We start from the raw sequence: 15,494 nt of genomic DNA on the forward strand, positions 1-15,494 counted from the left end.
CTGTCGAGTTTATAAGTTTTATGATATCTTCCGCGCGTTGTGTTTTCGATGTGGACATAAAAACAGCCCTTGAAAAGTGATTTATGAGTATATGCATATACTTCTTTGGTGAGTTGTTGTTGGAAAAACCTCGGACCGTATCGAATGACATTATTTCAAACGGTTTCCTCGCTGGTCCTAGTCTCCACATAAGCCCGATCGGTCTTCTCGTTCTGCTTTTATTCCTAATGCAGGTTTCGCATTGTTTGCAGAATTTGTCGACAATTCGGTCCATATTTTTGAAATAATAAAAGGGTCGGATTTTTTTCAATATGTGATTCCTTCCAACATGGCCAAAGAAATCATGCACCGTCTTTATGATATGCTCGCCAAACTCTTGTGAGACGAATATACGTTGGCGTCCTTTAATATTTTTAAAAAAAATCTCTGATTTGAAGGAACTGAGAAAGCTACAAACTGGATATCAGAGTATGAAGAGGAATGCAAAAAATACAAAATAAAAAGCGATGAGGAAAAAGTCAAAGGTTTGAGAAAGTACCTAGGAAAAACAGCAAAAAGGAGGTACCAAACAAATCTACTGAAAGCTGGAGGACACAACTGGGAACTTTGGTTTCGGAAACAAACACTCCACGATAGAGCAAATGTACAGGCTTATAAACGAAATAATAGTAGCACTAGAAAACAAGGAATACTGCACAGCCCTCTTTATAGACATAGGGAAAGCATTCGATAAAATTAACCATGAAAGTCTACTACAAACAATTAGGAAACAATTCCCGGAGCAAATACACCAATTAATAAAATCCTACCTAAGCAGCAGAACCTTGGTAATAAAAATCAAGGACACACATTCTCAAGTTAAAGACATCAAGGCCGGGGTACCACAAGGAAGCGTCCTAGGCCCAATACTATACACATTATATACGGCGAACATACCAACAACTACCAACAGCACAGTATTGACATTCGCGGACGACACAGCTATACTAGTCAGGCATACTAACCCAGAAACGGCAGTCAAAATACTACAAGAACATATCATAAAAATAGAAAATTGGCTACAAGAAAAACAAATAAAGGCGAAGCCCAATAAATGCAACCATATTACATTCACGCTACGAAAAAAGATACCACCAAACATCCTATTAAACGGCACGCATATAACGCAAACAAAGCATGTCAAATACCTAGGACTCCACTTAGATACACAACTCACATGGAAACTACACATCAAATCAATAGTAGAAAAAATACAGAAAACAAGGAGACAAATGCATTGGCTAACAAGCCGAAAATCCAAACTAAACATAGAAAATAAATTAAAAATATATAAAACGATCATAAAACCAATCTGGACGTACGGAATACCATTATGGGGGACAGCAGCAATGAGCCATATAAACAAAATAGAGGTAATACAGGCTAAAATCCTCAGAACAATAGTAAACGGACCTTGGTACGTCAGAAACGAAGATATACGGAGGGACCTGGGAATGCCAACGGTCAAGGAAGACATTAGCAGATACTCCGAGAAATACAAATCAAGAATAGCAACACACCCAAACCGGCTAGCTGCGGAAACATACAATACCATAAACATGGACAGAAGGCTAAAAAGGAAGCACCCAGCAGACCTTATAAAGGACATAATCTAACAAACACGAGGATGGTACCCCGCTGGGGGTAGCCACAAACATGCTAATTTAACCGTTAAAAAATTCCACCAAATGTCCAAATTGGACGAATTGTGAATTTTAATAAATAAATTAAAAAAAAACTGTACGCGTTAACAAAATAGTTCCAACTTACTTGAAAATAGTTGCTTGATTCAAGCAACTGTACGCGTTAACAAAATAGCTTCAAGTTATTTGAAAATACTTGCTTCACTCAACTGCACACATTAATAAAATAGTTTCAAGTTACTTGAAAATAGTTGCTTGATTGAGGTAACTTGACCAATCTGAATCATCATAAAAACTTGGAAGGATATTTCAGGCAAAATTACAGGTTCACATTGGCAAAATGATTTTAACTTACTTGAAAATAGTTGCTTGATTCAGGTAACTTGAGCAATCTGAAACATCATAAAAACTTGGAAGGATATTTCAAGCAAAATTACAGGTTCACATTGGCAAAATGATTCTAACTTACTTGAAAATAGTTGCTTGATTCAAGCAACTGTACACGTTAACAAAATAGTTTCAAGTAACTTGAAAATAGTTGCTTGATTCAGGTAACTTGACCAATCTGAATCATCATAAAAACTTGGAAGGATATTTCAAGCAAAATTACAGATTCACATTGGTAAAATAATAGGTTCACATTGACAAAATGGTTTCGAATTGCTTGAATTCAAATCGTTTGACGAAGCAACATGACTAATCTGAATAGTCAACAAAAATAAACGAAAGATCCTTACCTCCCTCGCTCTTAGGTATGGGATGTCGTCCATAATGTCCAACCGAAGATAGTGCGTATTTCCTCTACCGCTCAGTGGTGCGGACATTCTGGACGCTGGGTCTCGACGATTTGGCAATATTCTCGTCACGCCTCCAAAAGGAAAACAGGCGACTGATTCGCGACGGCCAAATAAAGTCGGTAACACTGATTCCATCGTAACGACCGAATGTCCTGATCCTTCTCCGCCACGATCGCTCATTCGTCTCACCTGTCGACACAAACATCAAGATAGTTTCGATACGCGAGAACTGTCGTAGTGACGATCGAGCTTGGCGAAAGTCAAATTGACCAACTTCATCTTTGGACAATCTCATAATTTCGCAATTTCATCGTCCAAGTACACGATTGATTCTCACAAAACCTCTAGTTCCTTAGAGCTTAACGCCACGCTCATCTTTTCATTTTTATCGCATATTGTCTCACCACTTGCGATACTTGTAATTACTTTTCTCTACTTTTCAATTTTGGAGTTGGTCAATGTGATTTCCGAATGGCTCGATTGACTATGCGAGTCTTGGATAAAGATGACAATTAAACTATTCAGATTAGTCATGTTGCTTCGTCAAACGATTTGAATTCAAGCAATTCGAAACCATTTTGTCAATGTGAACCTATTATTTTACCAATGTGAATCTGTAATTTTGCTTGAAATATCCTTCCAAGTTTATATGATGATTCAGATTGGTCAAGTTACCTGAATCAAGCAACTATTTTCAAGTTACTTGAAACTATTTTGTTAACGTGTACAGTTGCTTGAATCAAGCAACTATTTTCAAGTAAGTTAGAATCATTTTGCCAATGTGAACCTGTAATTTTGCTTGAAATATCCTTCCAAGTTTTTATGATGTTTCAGATTGCTCAAGTTACCTGAATCAAGCAACTATTTTCAAGTAAGTTAAAATCATTTTGCCAATGTGAACCTGTAATTTTGCCTGAAATATCCTTCCAAGTTTTTATGATGATTCAGATTGGTCAAGTTACCTCAATCAAGCAACTATTTTCAAGTAACTTGAAACTATTTTATTAATGTGTGCAGTTGAGTGAAGCAAGTATTTTCAAATAACTCGAAGCTATTTTGTTAACGCGTACAGTTGCTTGAATCAGGCAACTATTTTCAAGTAAGTTGGAATTATTTTGTTAACGCGTACAGTTGCTTGAATCAAGCAACTATTTTTAAGTAACTCGAAACTATTTTGTCAGTGTGAAACTATATAGACACTAGTTAATTCCCATACATAATGTTAATTCCCATGTATAATGTATAATGTATAAACAGAGCTATTTTTTCAGATCAGAAAGTACGATCAATCTTTTTCTTTAAATATATTATGCAAACGTTGAACAACGTTATGTTTTGTTAAGCTAACAGGATACACTAAAAATACATTATCACATACATTATCCAGTTCGTTCGTGAGTGCCGAGGCGTGCAGACGTGTGTCCAGTGCCCGGCAATGTTCACAAAGCAGCACGTGACCATCCAGTTGCTGCTGAGTGCCGAGACGTGCAGACGTGTGTCCAGTGCCCTGTGAAGTTCACAAAATTCCACGTGACGCCCATCTGTCGAAAGCGAATCCAACTAACCTAGCCAGGGGTTAACAGCCTCTCGACTAGTTCTTTCACACTGAATTAACTAGCTCGATGATGGCTCTATCATTCCCAACAGGCTCCCCGGAGCTAAATTATAACACCGCCATTTTTCCTCCCCCGTGGCAAGAGGGCAACACATCTATCCTCGTAAACGACCATCACACGAAAAAACGAAAGCTCGAACCAACCAAGACAAATGTAAACGAGAGTCAAACTAAACCATCAGCCATCCAGGTGACCACCTACAATAGATTTTCAATACTGGAGTCCACGGAAGACTCCATGATTACAACCGAAAAGGTAAATAATCTCTGTTACGTCGCGTGAAAAGGTCCGCGCGACGTACTTTAATGTCTGACCGTCCAGACCCAAACGTCATTAGAGAACCCTCAATAAAACTAAGGCCCACCATAAACCGATTCTCATTAGCTTGCAGAAACCTTGAATCCTGCAAGCATTTTCGGTTTATAGCGGGTACTTAAAAGGTCCTTAGGTTTATTGAACGTTCTTAAATATTACGGAGTAAGCTGGTAGTTATGACGGGAAAAATTGTTAATTATATGACAGGGAAAATCAGGCATTTAGAGATTAGAAACATCTGGGTTTTCCCACGAGTCATGCCGTTAGGATACTTCCATATCCCAACTTCAACCGTTAACGTCTTAGCTAATGGTAACGGGGATCTGTGTCCTCACATTCATAACGGAAATCGTTCGAGTCAGTCGTCAGTGCAAGCCACCCAAGTCAAACAGTCGGAGTCAAGCAGTCGACGTCTCTTCATTCAGTCTTTCGGTTGATCCTGTTGATTCGATTCAGTCAAGGTTGGATCTGATCAATCGCCACATCTACTACGACCCACGAGCCTTCCTCTCTCAGATTGGCAGTCAGAATCTGAGCAAGATCCAGGCAATCTTCAGACTCAACGACGTTACTATTGTGTGTGATTAAACGAAGCTGTTGGAGAAAAATATAATCATAACCCTATCAATCACGGAGTTATATTAATTCAACCACCCCTATTATCTTAACGGAAATCAGGGGATCGATCTACTCGCGGCGTCGATCATTAGGATCGTAACGGGAATTTACGACTCCCGTTGACGTGTTTCCTCGCGATTACGTCTCCCCGCGATAGCTCGAAAATACAATCTCCATACTCAAAGAATTCCCCCTCCCCCACCGATATTCATTAACGACGTAATCGACATACAGTCAATGATTAAGACTATCGAAAAAGACATCAGCAAAGAGGACTACAAGTTAAAGATTAACAACAACCACGTGAAAATACTGCCGACCCACCCAGACGCCTATAGAAAGTTAACCAAGCTATTAAAAACGTTAAACGCTAAATTCCACACATACCAGCTCAAACAAGAAAGACCATTTCGAGTGGTACTACGCAACATCCACCACTCAGCCGATCTAGACGAACTAAAGTGCGAACTGTTAAATCACGGCCACGAAGTAACTAACATCAGCAACATTAGGCATAGAATCACAAAAAACCCACTATCCTTATTTTTTATAGACTTAAAACAAAAAACAAACAACAAAGAAATCTACAACATCAATCGGCTGATGAACTCCATAGTTAAGTTCGAGCCACCTCTTGTAAAGAAAGAAATAATACAATGCAAAAGGTGTCAAAGGTACGGCCACACGCAGAAATACTGCAATCATAACTTCCGGTGCGTAAAATGTGCAGGTAATCACCCCACTGACCAATGCACTAAATCCCCGGAAACCCCCGCCAAATGTATCCACTGTCAAGGAGAGCATCCTGCGAACTACAAAGGATGCTCAGCCTACAAAACACTACATAATATAAAGTATCCAAAACTGAGACCCAAGGACATAACCATACAAGAACCTAAACCCCAAAAACTCACCACACCAACAGTATCCTATGCGCAGGCAACGCAAGGAAACGTAAACAACTCGAAAACACACAGTGTACACACAGAAAATAGAATTCCCACCCCACAAAGCACAGACAACTTTACCAGACTCGAAAAACTTATCGAGAAGCAAACTGAGCAAATTAACAACTTGCTGTCACTACTCACACTCTTCATGGACAAATTCATACGCACAGAAGCAAAATAAAACCAATGCGAATAGCTTTGTGGAACGCCAACGGTCTAGCTCAGCACAAATCTGAACAAGAACTATTCTTAAAACAACAGCAAATCGATGTGATGCTCATATACGAAACCCACTTCACCGACAAAAACTACCTCAAAATACACGTCTACAACTTCTACCACACCCAACACCCCAGCGGAAAGGCCCACGGCGGCACCGGAATCATAATCAAATCAAACATCAAGCACTACGAACTTCAACCATTCCAGAAAGACTACCTCCAAGCAACAAACGTAGCAATAGAAGACTGTCATGGTACAATCACCACTTCAGCTGTATACTGCCCTCCCAGACACTCCATCGCCAAAGAAGACTTTGACCACTTCCTGGACACCCTGGGCAACAGATACATAGCCGGAGGAGACTACAACGCTAAACACACCCAATGGGGTAGCAGACTGGTTACAGTAAGAGGCAAAAACCTCCTCAACAGCATAACAACCAACAACCTCAACTACCTTACCACATACGAACCCACACACTGGCCCACCGACACAAACAAAATACCCGATCTCCTTGATTTCTTCATAACTAAAAATATCTCGTCAAGACACGTCCAAATCAATTCCTCGGCTGATCTCTCCTCTGATCATTCCCCCGTGATAGTAACAGTCAGTTCAACTATCATCGAGAATACACCTAATGGCTCCATTCATAACCAACACACCAACTGGCAGCTCCTTAGAGTAGTCTTTACCCGCACAACTTCAGCCTCAACCTCACTAAAAACCAATGAAGAAATCGAAGCAGCCACGGAATACCTAAACACGAGCATAATAAATGCTATCCGCTTCTCCACACCGGCAATAACGTCCATCAGCAATCACGAATACCCCCAGTACATATTAAAAAAAATAGCAGAAAAACGTAGACTAAGAAGGATATGGCAGACCCATAGAACACCGGAGGACAAACGCAAACTAAACAACGCAACTAGAAAACTATCCAAAACCATAAAGAACTACAATAATGACCGTTTTCACAAATATCTCGCCAGCCTGTCCCCCACAGCCGACTCAAACTACTCACTATGGAAAGCCTCCAGGAAACTCACGCGCCCCCCACAAATAATACCTCCAATCCGCCGCCCGCAGGATGGATGGGCGCGTAGCCCTATAGAAAAAACCAACCTATTTGCCAAACACTTTACTGAAGTATTCCAACCCCATTCCTCCATAGCTGCAGCGGACGTCACCGAATACCTGCACACTCCCTTCCAAATGTCCCCTCCTATTCAACCCTTCATTTCTGCAGAGATCATAGAAGCAATCAGTCGCCTAAACCCCAAGAAAGCAGCAGGTCACGACCTAATAGGAAATAAAGCAATCAAGGAACTCCCCATAAAAGGGATCGCACTCATCGCATCAATCTTTAACGCCATCCTCCGCCTTGAACACTTTCCTAAGGCGTGGAAAATCTCACTAATCACCCTCATCCCCAAACCCTGTAAACCAATATATGAAGCCAGCTCCTATCGCCCAATCAGTCTCTTACCTACCCTGTCTAAACTATTCGAGAGGATGCTCACGAATCGTCTCCTTCCACTCCTAGAAGAATTGAAAACTCTCCCAGATCACCAATTCGGCTTCCGAAAACAACACTCAACAGTAGAGCAAACCCACCGCATAACCCACATGATCAGCCAAACCCTTGAAAAGAAAAAATACTGCTCAGCCGTATTCCTAGACATCCAACAGGCATTCGATAAAGTATGGCATGAAGGGCTACTCTACAAGCTTAAAAAAATCCTACCCCACCCATACTACTCCATCTTAAAATCCTACCTTACCAACAGACAATTCATAGTTAAATGTCTAGGCGCCACTTCCGCAACATTTCCAATAGAATCCGGCATACCGCAAGGTAGTGTCCTCGGACCCCTACTATTCTCCATCTACACTGCCGACTTACCCATATCAAACGAGGTAACAATAGCAACATTTGCCGACGACACAGCACTATTATCTACTCACGCAGACCCGGCAATTGCCTCATCCACTCTCCAGCGAAGTCTCGACTCCATGGAAAAGTGGTTCCAAAAATGGGGTTTTAAAATAAACGAAAAAAAATCCTCCCATGTAACCTTCACGCTCCGAAAACAAACCTGCCCCCAGGTCACCATTAACAACACAATAATCCCAAGCAAGGACTCCGTAAGATACCTGGGCATGACCCTGGACAGGAGACTAACTTGGAAAAAACATATCTCGGAAGAAACAAAGCAACTAAAGGAAAAACTAAGAAAATTCTATTGGCTCACGGGCCGACGCTCCAAACTAAACATACAGAACAAAATAACCCTCTACAAGGCCGTAATAAAACCTGTCTGGACCTACGGAATCCAACTATGGGGAACACAAGTAACTCCAACATTGAAATACTCCAACGCTTCCAATCGAAAACGCTAAGATCCCTATTAAATGCACCCTGATATGTTACCAACGAAACAATCCACCGCGACCTCAAGATATCTACAGTCAAAGATGAAATACACAAGTCCAGAAGCAGATATAACACAAGAGTCAACAACCACCACAACTCACTAGTCACCCAACTACTGGACACGACGGACCAGATCCGCAGACTAAAAAGAAAATACCCACTAGATTAAATCCTTAGTCCTACTAGAACCAACAATATAAAGCTATTATAATCCATGTCATTGTATCACGCCAAATTAAGTTACTGAAAATTCTCAACGAGAATTGATTGTAAATATTCTAATAAATAAATAAATAAATAAAAAAAACTGAATTAGAGAAAACACAGATTAAACTCATGCTAATATATTTTAACGACACATACAAGGAAGTCACTTATGCGCCCAACCCCATCTTAAAACTAGACGAAAGCGAAATACTACAAGCAATAAAGGAAAACCATAACGACACCGTAGGACATTTAGGGATACAGAAAACGTATCAACGGATTAAGGATAAGTTCAAAATCCCCGGCCTTTTTGAAAGAGTAGAAAACTTCGTGAAGACATGCGACACATGTCAAAAGGAGAAACTAACACGTATCAGACCCAAAGAGTCCCCACAGATCTCAGACACACCACTTCACCCTAACGACAAAATCGCTATGGACATCATAGGACCGATGACGAAAACCAAACGCGGAAATCAATATATACTTTCAATTCACGACGAACTTACGAAATATCTAATCCTTGTTCCCCTTAAAACGCAACGAACTGAATCTATAATTAACGCGCTCATTGAGCACTATATTTACATATTTTCGGCACCAAAGACGATTCTGACAGACCAAGGACAAAATTTTGTTAGCGATTTAATGACGAAATTTGAAGAGGCCTTTAAAATCAAACACGTCAAAACAACTTCATTTCACCCACAGAGTAACGGATTCCTCGAAAGAACACATGCCTCGGTTAAAGATTTAATTCGTACTGCGTTACACGGCAATGACAAAGAATGGGACGAAGTACTTAATTTCATTTGTTTAGGATACAACACTGCAAAACATGAAGGAACAGGATTCTCCCCCTTCGAATTGACTTTTGGGCGAAAAGCGAACTTACCTTCCGCAATATCCAAATTCCCCGCATTTACCTATGACGATATGTACTCACTTTGGCAAAAACAGTTAAATAAATATTGGGAAACAGCTCACAAAACACTTATTCAAAATAAGCAACGCTACAAGCGAGACCAAGAAAAAAAGATTGTTAAAACTCAGACCGTGTTTAGGAAAGGAGACTTTGTTTTAATTCACAATGACCATAAAAGAGATAAGTTGGACATTGAATGGTTAGGACCCTATAGAATCAATGATGTGAAAACTCCTTACTACATTATATCTATCGACAATATTAAGAAAAAGATACATGGTAACCGATTGAAAACGTACTTTTTCCAGGATAATGCTGACCCTGGCACTAGTAACAATACCCTTGGTTAGTTGTCTTAAATTCACAGGATAGGAATTACGATTTATAAACAAATCCAACCAATTCTACTACGATCTTAGAGGACCAAGATCAATCTAAACTGGGGGGTATGTCACGACCGGCATACTTCAAATCCGATGGACCGATGATGGAGATAGAGATGTGGCGGCCTTGGCGACAATGTATATCGCCGAAGTGCCTAATGAGTCATCTGTATCCTAACGGTCCTTCCACCGAATGTCCTAGAAGTGTGACAACGGTCACGTACGCCTGCAGGGTAGTGGGGATATTGAGGGATGACAAACAAAGAAGAAACAGATGTTACCGAAAGTCAAATTGTAAGAGTTTCAGTCTTGGAAAGTCACGGCTGGAGCTCAGAACAAAATCGCAGTCAGTGTAAATTCAGAAATAAATTCTCTTGTTTTTTTGTTATCTTAATTTTTTCTTTTCGTACGAGCCTCCTGCCTTTTATTTTACGTGACAATGTCAACGAAACAACGCCATTAAGACACGTATGGTCTCGCCCTTGTAACGCCACTGTGGCTGAGAAACTATATTACTATATTACGAAACTATATTACGCGTGATATAAAACGTATTATAGCTATTGAAGTGGTCACCACTTCTAGGAAAACTCCACATCTGGTCTTTTTAGCTTCCTCAAGCGCTGAAGCCATCGACAGCACATAGACAAAAGAATAGCAGGGAGGCAGACCATAAACTGTAGACAGGCGACGTTGGCTTCGGGGTTTTTCAGTCATAAAGTAACACTGCTAGCGTGCGGATCTGGACCAGCTCAAATTGTATTCCTGTATTTCATTATCAAGTCAAATATATACTTTGACCAGCTAAACATATACTGTGAAGATGCGTTGGCATCTGGCAATCATCTTACCCGAAGGACAAAGTCTGCGTGTGGCGAGCCACGTGGCAGAAACCATTGAAACGTTTACCGTCGTGCCCCGTCCCAAGTATTTCTTTTAAGAAGAGCTATAGAATTAATTCATGCCTTTGTTAGACAAAACGTTCATCCCTTTGACCGCGGCTACGTTCGGCGACTGATTGTCGTCTCGAGCCCGAGCTCACTATCATAAATCTCAAATAAATACAGTCGGATCGAATGACAACAGTTTCTTAATACGGCTATGGTGAAATCTAAATTTCAATACTAGGGGTCTTCCCAAAGTTCCAAAGGGAAGGTTCCGGTGTTCTGTCATCTCCGACATATATATATTATTATAATGACTTATTTTAATAATGACTTAATTTGTATAGTAAAAACAGCTAAAATCTCATGTAAGATTGTTGGGATGTTACATGATATTTCTGTTGCATCATTGATTATCGTTATACTTTGAAAAATAATTAAGGAAGCGAACAATGCGTGGACGATTATGGCAGTTTTATTAATAAACGAACGTTTAATAGAGAATATGGATTTACTGGATAAATAAATGTTTCATTAAATGTAACTGTTACGCGCAGAATAATATGTTGTTACATGTATGAACTAAAGTTGATGTAATACTCATATTATATTTATGGTTTCAAAGAATTAATAAAATCTGCTGAGATTCAAACGTATGCTCTCCCTTTTATTCTATGAGAATTAAACATTTAGAAGATTTTATGAAAATGCACTAAACAATCAGAAACATCTGTTTCTCCTTTTCTTTTTCTTTTTTTTTTTTTTTTTTTTAATATGTTGATTGCCACGCGATTTTTATACTTATTTTGACTTGGATAGATAGATTAAAGCGTACCATACCAAGACATTTCATTCTTGCAAAATATTCTAGTCTATTTGCGTACGTGCTCATAATCTTGGCTGATAACCGCCATTCGCTATATACATCGTTGCTATCGACGTCAAAGGATTAACACAGTCAAATACATAATCCATACAATCCGATTTGATTGATTTTAGATCTTGCATCAAACAGATCTCTATATAAACAGATAATTTCTGATTCTAAACATTTGTATTACGTTCATCTAATTATTAGGATATTAGATATATTATAAAGGAAGATATTATGTATTAAATAATCTGCCTCTTCTTCCGCTTTGAAATCCTCTACAAACGCCATTTATAGTCGTTCAACTTTTCAGCTCACGGAAAAAAACATTACGCGTATTCCTAGCAATCGCCCAAAGACTCGAACGTGTGCTTCGATAAAGCTCGCTTAACTTTCATCGACACATCGATAACTTTGCGTTCCAAGATGTTATTACGCCCTAGAATCCCTAACATAATTTTAGAACCAGAATTTCTGTGCAAAACAATTCCATCGCTTTGTCACGCTTAACGGCTCAATCATCGAAACATGTATCATAACGCACGAATTATGATAAAAAAGAAACTGTCTTTCGAATAAAAGCAATCCGTTTGCCAGGTGCGCTTAAGGATGTACAGGACGTCGACGGAGCAAGTGTACGAAATACAGCCGCTGGAGGGTAACAGTTCCGCTCAACGTTACACTCAACAGCCGAAACAACGATTCTCTGAAATGCCTACTCCGTCGGTTTCGCCGACGTCTTCTCTCCGAAAGCGCGTCTCGGAACTGCCAAGAGCCGCGAGTGCATCCGTTTCCGGTGCTGCGGGCATTGCCTGCTCTAATACGGATCTGATATCGATCCTAAGCTCGTTAGCGTCTTCCGCGACGGAAATCAACCGATGCGGCGAGGAAGCGCCGAGTTCGCGGGACGGTAGCAAATCAAACTGGCCCGGAAAAACGACCGAACAGAAAGGAAGTCGATCGAAGAGCTTCCGTTCCAACAGCTTCGACGTGTCGACATTGCACGGAGCTAAAAGTAAGCTTAGCGGATCCTCGAAAGCCGCTATTTCGACCTTTATGGCACCGTCGAATTGGTTCACGAAGAGACACCAACCGATGTCGAAGAAGCCGGAAGATTTAGTAACGGCCAGTTTAAGTCTCAAGTTCGATAAATCGAAAGTAGTGAAGGCGGTGAAGGAAACGTTGGGTAAAAAGTCCCCTAATAGCGAGGTCAAACACAAAGTCGTATGGGACAACACTAGTGGAACCAAAGTGGACGCTCAGCTAAGTTGTATTTCTCGTTACGATATCGTTTCTTGTTTAAGAGCCATCGTAGGTGAAAGAAGGAATGCAAGAACGCACATAATACGCAAAAATCTATGGCAGATTCAAAGTACAGTACGCGTTGTGATATTCGGTAAAGATAATAAGTTCTCCTATGGAGATTTCATTTTTCAAATTATTCTCGTACAAGTACGTATTTGCATAAATAAATAACACACGGTCTCTGCGTAAATACCCAGGCCAGTTATAAATATTTCAGTTTGCCAACGATATCTCAACATGTGGGACACTCACATGTGTGCTACTTCGTGAGCGATGATAAAGGCGCTGGTCAAGCCTTCGTCTCGAATTAACGCGCACGATCTCGAAGGACCTCCTATATCTAATCGCGTCAACCATACAGCAACATCGTGATTTACGTCCTTCGAGGACAGCATCTTTCTGTTCCATTTGTTCACGTTCTCGAGAGATCGTCTGGCATCGCCACGGCGGACCTACGACGATTTATTAATATTTTCTTAATAAAAGCTAGCAAATATTACGAATATATTATATTTATTATTACATCATGCATTATATACTATATATAAATATTCGTCAATGATAATAAATATACGTGCAAGTAATCGTGTTGTTGATTGTAATCAAATGTAACTTGTAACGCTATTAGTATTTTAATCTTCCTGAAAAATGTTGAAATGTTGATTCGACAGCAGAGAAGAATAGCAGAAATAGAAAAGTAAAAGGAATCGCAAGTGTCGTATATTAATGATATTATCATAGGTCTATAACATTAAATTAAGATTCTTAAGAGATGAAAAAGGTTTAATAGTCGATTATACAGATATTTCGGATACACGATAAATGCGAGGTTTGTCAATGGTCCGTGAAAATTGTTTGTTTGGAAATTTGTTTCCAAGGGATCGTTCACGGTTGTCCAATTTAACAAAATGGAACTCGTTGCATTTTATCGATCTAAAACGTCATGCGCAGATATTTTGACCTATATAATTTATATACCATACACTGTACAGATAAGTAGAAAATAAAATAATTGACACTCGCATATGCGTATCTCAGATAGTTACTACTTTAGTTAAATGATTTAATTTAATGGAAATCGCTTACCATAACGTCTCGTTTTTCCGCGTATAAAATCATTCGTACGATCACTAGAATCATGTTGGATTCGAGCGATGGGTCCATGTAAATTGCACTGACCTAGGATTAAAATACGTACGAAAATGTAACAGGCGTTAAAACAGTATTACAGCCTTACAAATAAATTATTATTCAAAACTCTCGTAAATACATCGTATCTTATATAATTTTCCTAAAAAATTAATTTTATTCGTTATATTTATCTTAGGAAATGTACGTTATTAATCTCAACAGCATTGGAAAATCAATTACCGAATGGCTGAAATTAATCGATTACAAAATTCCATTACGGATAAATTATTCGCTGAACTTTTTAAAAGATACGTGTAAGCTTTGAACAGTGTAAACAGAAAATACAGAGCTTCCATCCGAATATACGATCGAGATGTTTGAAAGCAAGTAGCGTACCTTGAAAATACAGAGATACGCATAACTCTGCCCTATGTTTCCCGGCTGCTCGCGTACATATGTAGGAGGAGGTATTCTATATCTAAGTATAATAACAGAATTTCGTTTGGTATTACTTACGATGTTTAAAAGAGCCAAGATATATTGCTGTACTCGAATTCCATGAAAACGGAGTAATCAGCAGCTATTCCAAGCTCTAGCCATCGTGGCGACGAATCCTTAGCAGCTGGTCTTTTCTCTATGAAATGACTTATCTTAGAAATCGACTTATCTTCCACGAAATTAGAAAGTCTACTCGACTCGACTTGATAGCTTAAACGCATGATTATTAAAAGCATAAATTAATATCTACGAGCAAGTATTCGTGAAATAATTATTATGATATAAATAATTATTTCAAAAGTATAATTTCAAAAATATCAATTCGGTATCACCGTGAATTTCATCCTGCAAATTTCTTTAAAATTCTTGACAAATTTTGGTAAACGTATTCCTCCAGCAAATTTGTCTATTTTTCTATTTTTTACATTAAATTAGGCAAGATAGATAAAGATTCGTGCAATGGACAATATACATATGTGTAATAGACAGGGAATAATAAAATAAATTAAAAACAGCGAAATATAGATGCACGTGTAGAAGATGAAGCGAGAGTGGAACGCAATAGGGAGAATAATTGTAAACCGAGTTCCTTTTAAGGCTGAAGATAAGCTATTCTTATATTACATGCTGTTATTATTACTTTTGTACAC

At 39.2% G+C, this 15,494-nt stretch overlaps 1 protein-coding gene and 2 long non-coding RNA genes across 4 annotated transcripts in view; 1 reads left to right on the plus strand and 2 right to left on the minus strand.

Moving 5' to 3' along the window:
• LOC126927581 (A disintegrin and metalloproteinase with thrombospondin motifs 3-like) overlaps positions 1-15,494 on the minus strand; it is a 239,304-nt gene that overhangs the window by 20,494 nt on the left and 203,316 nt on the right. The window lies entirely within an intron of this gene.
• Positions 1-15,494, minus strand: part of LOC126927582 (uncharacterized) — a 37,873-nt gene that overhangs the window by 17,646 nt on the left and 4,733 nt on the right. The window lies entirely within an intron of this gene.
• LOC126927590 (uncharacterized) overlaps positions 1-15,494 on the plus strand; it is a 31,688-nt gene that overhangs the window by 11,028 nt on the left and 5,166 nt on the right. The gene's annotated exons all lie outside the window — the stretch shown is intronic.

The sequence above is a fragment of the Bombus affinis genome, unplaced genomic scaffold (genome assembly GCF_024516045.1).
Source record: "Bombus affinis isolate iyBomAffi1 unplaced genomic scaffold, iyBomAffi1.2 ctg00000160.1, whole genome shotgun sequence".
In the NCBI taxonomy this organism is placed as follows: Eukaryota; Metazoa; Arthropoda; class Insecta; order Hymenoptera; family Apidae; genus Bombus; species Bombus affinis.